Source organism: Heterocephalus glaber, unplaced genomic scaffold, assembly GCF_053883595.1.
Source record: "Heterocephalus glaber isolate CG9 unplaced genomic scaffold, H.glaber_assembly_v1.0 deba00001613, whole genome shotgun sequence".
In the NCBI taxonomy this organism is placed as follows: Eukaryota; Metazoa; Chordata; class Mammalia; order Rodentia; family Bathyergidae; genus Heterocephalus; species Heterocephalus glaber.
Window position 1 is genome coordinate 18972108 of NW_028258384.1, and position 10773 is coordinate 18982880.

Sequence of the window (10773 nt, forward strand, 5' to 3'; positions counted from 1 at the left end):
ATGTTAATAACAATCATGCCTGCCTGAGAGGTGGGATTAATTTTGGTATATTTTTGAAGAGCATCAACCAACCTAGAAAGAAACTGTGCTGGATTTTCTTGGGGTCCCTGAGTTATTTCCCTAATTTTATCAAAATTAACTGTCTTTTATGAATTTCTCTTTAAGCCTTCTCTGAGACAAACAATCATATAATCTTGGAGATCTCTGCCTGGGTCTCCATCCTGGTAAGTCCAATCAGGTTGAGTATCTGGCACTGCCCGGGTGCCCACTAGTTTAGTTGGATCTGTGGCAAGAAAATCATCCACTGATGCCTGGGATGCCCTCCGGACCCTCTGGCATTCCTCTGGGGAGAGAGTAGCTGAAAGAATTATATAAATATCTCTCCACGTCATATCATAAGACTGAGTAAGGTAGTGAAACTCTTTGATATAAACAACAGGATCAGAGAAAAAGGAGCCTAGGCATTTTTCAATTTGAGAAAAGTCAGAGAAAGAGAAGGGAACATGTACTCTAACAATGCCCTCAGTCTCAGCAACTTCTCAGAGGAGCATCTGTGTGGCCAGGGCTGATGGTGGAAGGGTAGGATAGCAAGAATGGGTGTGGGGTGGGGAGATGTGAGATGGTGGGGATGGGGAGGAGGAGATAAAGGAGGGTCACAAGATGGCAGAGAAGGGCCATGTGGTGGGTGGAAGGAGACAAAGGAGAGGTACAAGATGGCAGAGGAGGAGGGTCACAAGGTGGTTTAGGAGAAGGGCCATGTGGTGAGGTGGAAGGAGACAAAGGAGAGGTACAAGATGGTGGAGGAGAAGAAGCATGGGATGAGGCAGAAGAAGAGTTTAGAGGGTTATAAGGTGGATGAACTGTGAGTGGTGAGTGATCAGCTGGATCAAACAAGTCAGAATCAGAAAGAGTGGAATCAGGAAGGGTGGACAGTGAAGCTCAGGCTAGGAGTGCTTGAGGAGGAGAACAGGTTTGATAGAGGGAGGGTCGAGAGCATAGGTAGAAAAAGGCTTGTAGGTAGGGGATTTCTGACCATTTGCCATTGTGCTGACAGAAGTTGTGTAAATTATGCAGTATATTTAAATCAAAAATGCCATTTTCAGGCCATTGAGACCCATTATCAAATTTATACTGAGGCCAAACCTGATTACAATAGAAAACAAGTCTTTTTGGCTTAAAGTCTGGTCCTAACAATCTGAGGCGTTTAAGTTGCACCAGGAGGTAGCCCAGAGGCATTGAGGGAGGGGGTTTGGATTGTTGGGCTCCCATGTTACAGTGGGTGAGGAGGAGGCAGCTCCTTGGGAGAAGGACAAAGGGGAGAAATGTCCTTGTCTCCTTTGACAGTCTCCAAGTGAGTCTCCCAGAGGGAGAGAACAAGAGGAGCTGGGCCAATGGGACATCTCCCAGGGGCATGGTCCTGGGCTCAGTGGCCATGGGGGTTTCTCTGACCAAGTGCTTGGATTTCTGAGAAGTCCCTGGAGGGAGAGAGAATGAGACAGAGAACCTGATGAGAGGGAGGGTGAACTGCCTACTCACCCAGAGATTGGTGACCAGTGCAAATGTGTAGCGTCAGCAATGGCAAAGGCAGAAAGCCCCAGAGGGTCCTGGTTCAGCAGATATGGTCCAATGGAGATAGCCAAAAGGCCAATCAACCCTGTCCTGTGGGGGATTGTCTGTTAATGGACCATCTACCATCTGAGTCATGGCACCAGAAATGTCAGGTAAAAGGCTGAAAACCAAGACCAGACCAGGCCACAACAAGCCTTTTTTAGGGGAACAGATCTGCTGGGCTGTCTCTGAACAAAGGTGAGACAAAAACAATATGGCTGGGGCAGGGAGTGTCTTTTATAGAGACTGAGGTTGGGTTTGTAGGGGCTGAGGCGAGGTTGAATGAGGTAGTGATTAGGGAGTGGAGGAGCCGGTGATGTCACTAGGTGGTAGGAGGTGAGTGAGTATTAGGTTACTCTCTAGGCAGGAACAGGGGCATGCTGGGAAGAAGGGTTTGTTCTTTGGTGGGAGCAACCATATGGGCATGATGTCACACAGGGGAGGGGGCAAGGCACAATAGGAAGAGAGCAGCTACTATATATAATAGCTGCTGAGGTAGTGGGAGACCTCTATCAATTACAAGTACAGTCACCCAGGTAATACTGATTAAACAGAGATCAAATGAGAAAATAAGTCACATACAAAAACTTTCCAGAAGATAAATGATCTAGGGAGATTGATGCCTATTCAGAATATCAGTCACTGCTATTTATCCCCAGGAAAAGTAAGTGGGTGCAGTATTTTGTCTCTTTTTATAATGCTAATCAATGAATGTGTCTCAATTATCTTTCTTATTGATTCCTGCCTATAGGATATCTAATTAACTTACCTATCTACAATAAGATGATAGAGTAAAACTTTAAGCAAATTTCTAAAGACAGAGAATAGACTAGGGTACAAGTGTGAAGACTTTAGGGGTGGTAGAAATACTGAGGTTAATACCACAATGATAATTTTCTTCCCTCAAACCCCACCAGGTGGGTACAAGGAAGGTGGAAAAAAGCACAAGAAAATTTTATTCATTGTACTGTTGATGAGAAAATAATAGCAGCCACAGATAGAATGCTAGAAGGTATTTTTAAGCTCTCTAGTAACCAGAAAGAAAATACCTATGGTAGTTACATGAAAAATAAAGAAAAAGGAATCAAAGCACACCACTGCAAAATCTCACATAATCATGAAGGCAAATAGCAAAATTTGAAGATATGAACAAAGTATGAAACTGTCAGTAAATATTTAACATATGTCAACAGTCAGAGATGTCAATATATACTTAAACTTATACTTAAATATAAATATATTAATTTCTTCAGTGAAAAGACATTGGTTGGATGAAAACTTAAAGAAATAGAAATCCACAAGATTCCATCTACAAGAGATTCATTTTAGCCTTAGAGACACACAATGACTGAAATAAAGGGATTTTGAAAAGATATTATGAAAATGATAATCAAAAGAAAATGGAGGGTAGTATATTTACATCAGACAAATGAACCAGTCAAAATCTGTTTCATGACAAAAAGAAAGTAATTACGTAATAAAGAGAGCAATTCAAGATGTTATAAGTTGCAAATATAGATACATTCAACCTTATAACATCTAAATATAAAAAGCAAATATTAACAGAAATAAAGGGACTAATAATGCAAAAATATTTGCAAAACTCAGTGTGCCATGTTAAACATTGAATATATTATCAAGAAAGAAAATCAATAAGCAAACAACTTATATTTAACATTTAGACAATATTAAAGATTCATAGACAAAGCAGGCATATATAGAATATTTCACTCAAAAGCAGCAGGGTAAATATTGTCAAGCACACATAGAGCATTCTCCAGGATAAATGACATGTTGGGGGATTAATAGATTCTAACCAAATTCAAGAAGATTAAGAGGATTTCAAGTATCTCCTCTAACCACAATGATAGAAAACTAGAAATCTGTAACAGAAGAATTTTAGAAAAGTACAAATATGTGGAAATCAAATAACATGCTCCTGAATAAAAATATGCCAAAAAGATATCAAAAGGGAAATTTAAAAGTACTCAAGAGAACTAAAAAAATATACAACATACCAAAACTTATGGAATCAAGCTGAAGAATTTCTAAGGGCCAATATTATACTACTGCATGCATACATTATAAATAAGAATTATCTCAAATAAATAATTTAATGTTATACCTATGTAACTAGACAAAGGAAAATAAACTACACCCAAATTCAGCAGAAAGAAGAAAATGGTAAAGGTAAGAGTAGAAACATATATAATAGAGGCATGACAGACAATTAAAATCAATGAAATTAAGAAAATGTCCTGTAAATATATGAATAAATTTGACAAGTTTAGACTAAGAAAATAATACACTCAAGTAAGAAATTATAAATTATATAGAAGATATTACAATAGATACCAAAGAAGTACAAAAGATGCTAAGAGACTATTATGAACAATTTTAGAACAACAGGTGGGAAGAATTGTAAGGAATGAATAAGTTTCTAGAAACATATAACCATCAAGATCAATTTACGAAGAAATAGAAAATCTTATTAGAACAATAACAAGATGATTGAATGAGTAATCAAAAAACTCCCCCCAAAGGACAGTTCGGGAATGATGAATTTTGCAAACTATTTGAAGAAGTGTGAAAAATATTCCAAAAACTTACATAAGGAGTACTTTCAAATTCATCTTATAAGCCTACTTTTCACTCATACCAAAAGCAGATATGGATGCTATATAAAAATATCAGGTGAATAACCATGATGAATATAGAGACAAACATTCCTAAAAAAATTCTAGCAAACTGAGTTTAAGAGCACATTAAATGCTGCATACTCTATAATCAAGTGGCATTTATCCCTGATCCCAATGATAGAGGGGGAATAGATGCAACTCGCAAAACAGCTAAATATCCAAAATGTGAGTTCTTATTCTCTAAAATCGAAGAATAAATTCTAGAAACAACAGAGGTCAAGAGTAGGAAAAATGTATGGCGAGAAAGATGGGTTCTAACAGAGACGGGTTGGGGAGACATGAAAATAGGTTGCCCCCTCACTCCACTTTTCGAAAGTGTTTTATAAGGCAAAGCCATGAGGTGAGGTGGGTACAAAGTGCCACAGAACTATAAGACCCAATGGAGGTGGGACAAAACCATGACCAACCAATAAGATTGCAAGTATAGTCACTCAGGTAATACTGACTAAATGGGGATCAAATGGGAAAATCAGTCATGCACAAGAAATTTCCAAATTTAGAATATCAATCACTGCTCTTCATCTCTAGGGAAAGTAGTATCTCCTTTTTTTATAATGTTAAGATCTTTGCTTTTTATAATGCTAACAAGTGAATGTACCTCAGCTGTTCTCCATGAGGTCTGGCTCTGTCTAACTGCCTACAGGATATCTAATATGCCTATCTACAATACCAAGAATGAACCAGCAAATGAAATTTAATAAATGTGACACACTACTTTAATAGAATAAAGACTAATAATTCATGATCATCTCAGTGGATACAGAAAAAGCATTTAACAAACTACATTCTTTTCATTATAATGACTCCTAACAAATTAGATATAGAAGGAATTTACCTCAACATGATAAATGCCATAAATGATAAATTCATATACAAATAAATGAAGAATAACAATCTTATGATCAGCTAAGTAAACACGGACAATGCATTTGGCAAACTACATTTTTTTCATTTCAGGAACTCCTAACAAATTAGATATAAAAAGTCCCTACCTGAACATGATAAAAACCATATATGATAAAAAAAACATATATGATAACTTCATAGCCATTAACATACTTACTGGTGTAAAGTTAAAAAATTGCCCTCTAAAATAAGGAATAAGAAAAGGGTCTTCATTCTCCCAACTTACATTCAACATAGTACTGGATGTCTTACAAGAGCATTTTGACAAGAAATATAAATAAGTATATAAAAATTATCAAAATGTAAAAATAATAATATAGTCTTTGCTTGCAGATGACATGAATTTATATAAAAAGAGCCCTAAAAATTCTATTAAAATGTTTGACCTGATAGATAAGGTTCCAAGATGCAGAATACAAATTCAATATACAAAAGCCCACTGTGCTTCTATATACTAACATTGACCTATTAAAGCCATTAAGATGAACATAAAATGATAAAATGCCTCAGAATAAATATAACCAAGGTGATTATAGATCTAAATATTTAAAAAATAAAGACATTGAAGAAATAAATAAATGGAAAGATATCTTGTGTTAGTAAATTGGAAGAATTAATAATATTTAGAATTGCTATTTTCCCCATGTGATTTACATATTCAATGCAATTGCTATCAAAAGTCAAATGACAGTTTTTGGATACAGTAGATGGGAAAACAATTCTAAGATTCATATGAAATTAGAAGAGACTTCATATAGCTGCAATTTAGAATAGCTAAATCTTGGAAGCAACCTATATGCCCATTAACAGATGAAAGGATAAAGAAAATGTGGCACTTATACACAATGGTGTACTACTCTGCCATAAAAAAGACTGAAATTGAGTCATTTGTAGGAAAATGAATGACCTTGATACTATAATATTAATCAAATAAATCAAACAAACTTAAATGCATTGTTTCTCTTATATGAGAAACTCAACATATAAATAAAGAGCAAAATAAAAAGACAATAAGAAATGAGGAAGTAAGTAAGAAAATAAAAACCATCTATGGAACAAGAGTAAATATTTGCAAAGAATATATGTAATAAACTGGTAATAACCTAATTATCTAAAGTACTCACACAAGCCAACAGCAAAAACAATCTCATATAAAAAGGGACAAAGGACTTGAGTTTTACCAAATAAAAAGACCTAAATGTATCTGAAATTTGCTCAAAACCACTATTCATCAAAAAATGTAAATCAAGGTCCAGGGATTTAGCTCAGTGGCACCGCACCTGCCTTGCAAGCACAAGGTCCTGAGTTCGATTCCCAGTACTGAAAAAAAAAAAGTAAATCAAAATCATGACCTTCACCTCACGTCTGTTAGAATGTGTATTGTGAAAAATGTGAGAGATAGCAAGTGTTGGCAAAGATCCAAAGATCTTGTACACTATTGGTAAGAATTAAATTAATATATCCATTATGAAAAACAGTAAAAAGGTTCCTCATTTTAAATTTAAATAATTTTTATTTATTTCTCTTGACCAATAACTCCTGGCTAAAATTTCTTGTCCTTTTTGAATAGCAGCAGTGAGAGTAGATGACTTTACTTTGTTAATTGCAGAAATAGTTTTTCTCCAGTCAGTGTGAGGATGGCTATGGGTTTGGCATATATAGCTTTTGTATATTGAGATATTTTCCATCTATACATAAGTGTGTTGGACTTTTAATATGAAAAGTTTTTGAGCTACATCAAATGATTTTCTGTATGTATTGAGATGATCATGTGATATTTATCCCTCAACAATTGATGTAGAAAATTATATTAATTGATTTGCATATATTAAACCATACTTACACCTTTGGAATGAAGGGAACTTGATCATGGTGTATGATTTTTTTGTTTAGCTTTTGAATTATGGAAATAAATAAAATAAAATATATTATGGAAAATTCAAACAAGGTAAGATTATAGAGCAGAGAAAGTATATGCAGGAACAAGCAAAGTTAAATGATAGATTGTTTACACATGTAGATATGTTGTAAAACTACAGAGAAGGAAAGTAAGTACATGAGAAATATAACTAAGGACAGGGGTAAACCCTGAGAGGTATTGAGTGATGAATAGTTGGGTTAAGGGAACAAAATAAAGGTACGTACCATAATGTTGTTAATGCTCTGTTTCTACAGGTATGGGTACAAGATCATTAATTCAATAATTATGCTTTATAATATATATCTACATTATTTTAGCTGTTAATATTATAGATAATCCTAGTTTAATGACCTACCTGGTTAATAACTGCTTGGACTTATAACCAAGGTGTACTGTTTAGACTTATGACATGCTACTTTATATCCTATCTCTTTTGTGCAGTTCTGTACATCTTGTTTATAAACTGTTTGGTAATTGATTGTCAACTTGACTGGGGAACGCCCAGATGAATTGAGTCAGCATGGTTCTGGATGTAGAAGACTCAGTTTAAGGAGGATTGTTGGAACTCTAAAAAGGAGAATGAGAGGGAAAGATTTCAGCTGATTTTCCTTGGAAAAACTTTGTTGAGGGTGTTTTTTTCTTAGGGGAACTTCAGCTGTTCTCTTCAGGGGTGCCTCAGTATTCACCTTTGCCTTGGGTGTTGTCTCCCACCTTTCAACAAAGACTGTTCAGCTTCTAGCACTGGCCTTTTGGTCTACTGGTTCAGACTTTGTATCTTTTAGCAGTGACCCTTCAACCTCCCAGTGAGGATCCCTTGGTCTTCCATCATGGATCCTTTGGGTTCCTGATGTGAACTTGTATAAGACATTGCCACAGACTCCAGTCTTTCAGCTGGATCCTATGGATCTCTAGCACATGGACAGATCTTTTGCACTCTTTTACATTTGACTCTGTGGGCAGCCACTATAAACCAATCTCGTAAATTTCTGTGTCCTCCATTAAATCTGATTCAGATGATGTACAATCTTTTAAGGAAATGTGCCCTAGTTACTTGCAAGCTCTTTTAAGCACTAATACAGAGACTCACTGTCTTTTTTGTATAGTATATTTTATTTACACAATACAGTAATTTTTACTGACTGTTCTGTACAGTACAGTGCCATAGATTTATGTTCTGTTATACATTACAGTACTGCAAATAAAGGCAAAGACATCAAGTTGGAGTTTCCTTTGACCCTTTCTTTGTTCTAAACATTGTAATGTACATACTGTATAAAATTCCTCATTTAGGGACCAATCCATTTAATGACCTAGTCACAGAACCAGAACATATTTGTTAAATGAGGAGTACCTGTACATCTTAAGATTAGAAGAAAATATATACACACAGGGTACATATCTGATAAGTTCAATAATATATATTAACATATCAGAAGAGTCAATTGTTTAGGAACAATAACAAGACATCTAGAAAGAAAGACAGGTAGATGAGTAGATGAGTAGGTAAATAGAAGTGGAAATGAATACATACATGAAACACAAGAAAAGATTATTGCATGACTAAGACATATGAATAAGTCAACTTCCTACCCAGGGTCTCCCAAAATATTAAAGAATTTTTGAAAATTTAAGTCATACCTTATGTAAAATTTTATGTTTAACATTCTCATAAATGTATTGTGTTCATTTGAAAAGGTAAATGGATAAGAAATAAACTAAAGTTTTTTAAATGAAAAAGAAACAGGGAAGTAAGGGTGTTGAGGTGTCCAAAATTATACATTGTACCTGCATTATATCCTTATATATTTTGTACAGGTCTATAGTCATTAAATAAGTAAATCTTACTGTCTCCATAGAAGTAACTTACCAGCTCATTACAATTTTATTATCACATGAATATCTAAAGCAAACATTTGTGGTGCTTAATCAAGGTGAATAGAGAAGAAAATAATACTCCCATATAGCTTATTTTAGACTTATTTTTAAATGCTAATAGAAGATGTTGAATTTATTCAACAAGTATTTACTGACCTTTGCTATGTATCAGGCTATTTAGGAGCTGGGAATATAATGTGCTGATTAAAAATATATACAAAGTTCCTGTCTTCACTGCACTTACACTCTAGAGAGAGTACACAAGACAATAAATATAATAAATAAGAAAATTACTTAGTAAGTTTAAAGGTGGTCAATATGATGAGAAAGTATACAGTAGTTGTGAGAGAGGGTCTTATCTGGAAATTTTCCAAAAACCATAACAGGAAACAAATTCTTTCTTGGAAAATCTATATATCTGTATATTACCAAAGAAAGTATTTCTAGCCCTTTAATGTTGATGGGATTTTCAAGTGGGAAATTAAAGTTATTTTTAAAATAAGAAAGTGGAAATGAGAATCAAGAAAGGTAACCCTCATAAAACAGGTACTGAATACAAAGTTTTTGATGCAGAAGAATCTGCTAGTGCAATAGTAGAGTGCAGTAGTAAAATCTCTCACAATTCTAGCTAATTTCATGATTCAGGACACAGTGACAATCAGTGGATCTGAAGGGACAAGTGGGCTGAAGAAATAGGCTAATCAGGAAAGATAATGTAAGAATTCAAACAGCTTTGATAATTTTCAAACTTTTTATTTCCTGATTTAAAATACAGCATTCTATTCTTATTTTTGCTTAACTTCTTTTATTGGTACATTTTAGGTATACAATGAATTTACATTTATCATTGGGTGTTTGTACCTGTACATGATGTATCTTGGTTCTTATTTTTCCCCATTCCCTGTGCACCCTTCACCCACTCCACCCTTCCCTATTTACACAGACTTTGTTTCCATTTGTTTCTTTTCTCATAATTTTTCCTTTCCCTTCTTTCCTTTCCCCTTCCCCTCCTACTTCCCCTACCCCTTTGGACCTATTATTTTAATTTTTGCAAAGTTAAGCTCATTAAATAGGAATATTGAAAAACTGGGATCACCCATATTTCTAACTTCATCTTCTCTCTCAAACTGTTCATGAGGCACATTTGCTAATACACCAGCATACCTAATTTTTACACATTGTTATGATAGGATGACACTTAAGTATTGGGCAGATTTTTTTATCCTTTCATTTAAATTCAAATTCCTATTCCAACAAAGCAGCCCAAACAACTTACATCTAGTTTTAAGCTTTAGGTAATTAGGGTTTCCAAAGGAAAAATGAAAATAAAGAATAAATGATAGAATAATCTCTAATTGATGGGTCATTATTTTCAGCAAAATGGGGAAGAGGCAGAACATCTAGGTTGTGGGACCAGGAAAGAGGAGTGTTCACTCCATGAGATGCTTACAAATTGATCACTATGACAATAGTCCTTCCTAGAGGCAATAATGTTATTGGGTTGTTTTGATTCTCCAGAAGCCCCAGTAGCCCTAGATGAACAACATCTAGAAACAATTTAGATGACATGAATTTTTCTTTCCTGCTGTTAGGACATCAATGATGCCTCTGTGTCATTTGTGTGATTCTTTTTCTTTGCCAACTGCTTTCTTTTAATTCAGGAAGAATACATAAAGTGCAAGTCAGAGTCACTCCTGTGCACTTGGGCACTTGTTCTGATAGTCAATGTTCTCCAAATCTATCAGATAAACCCCTGGCCAATGA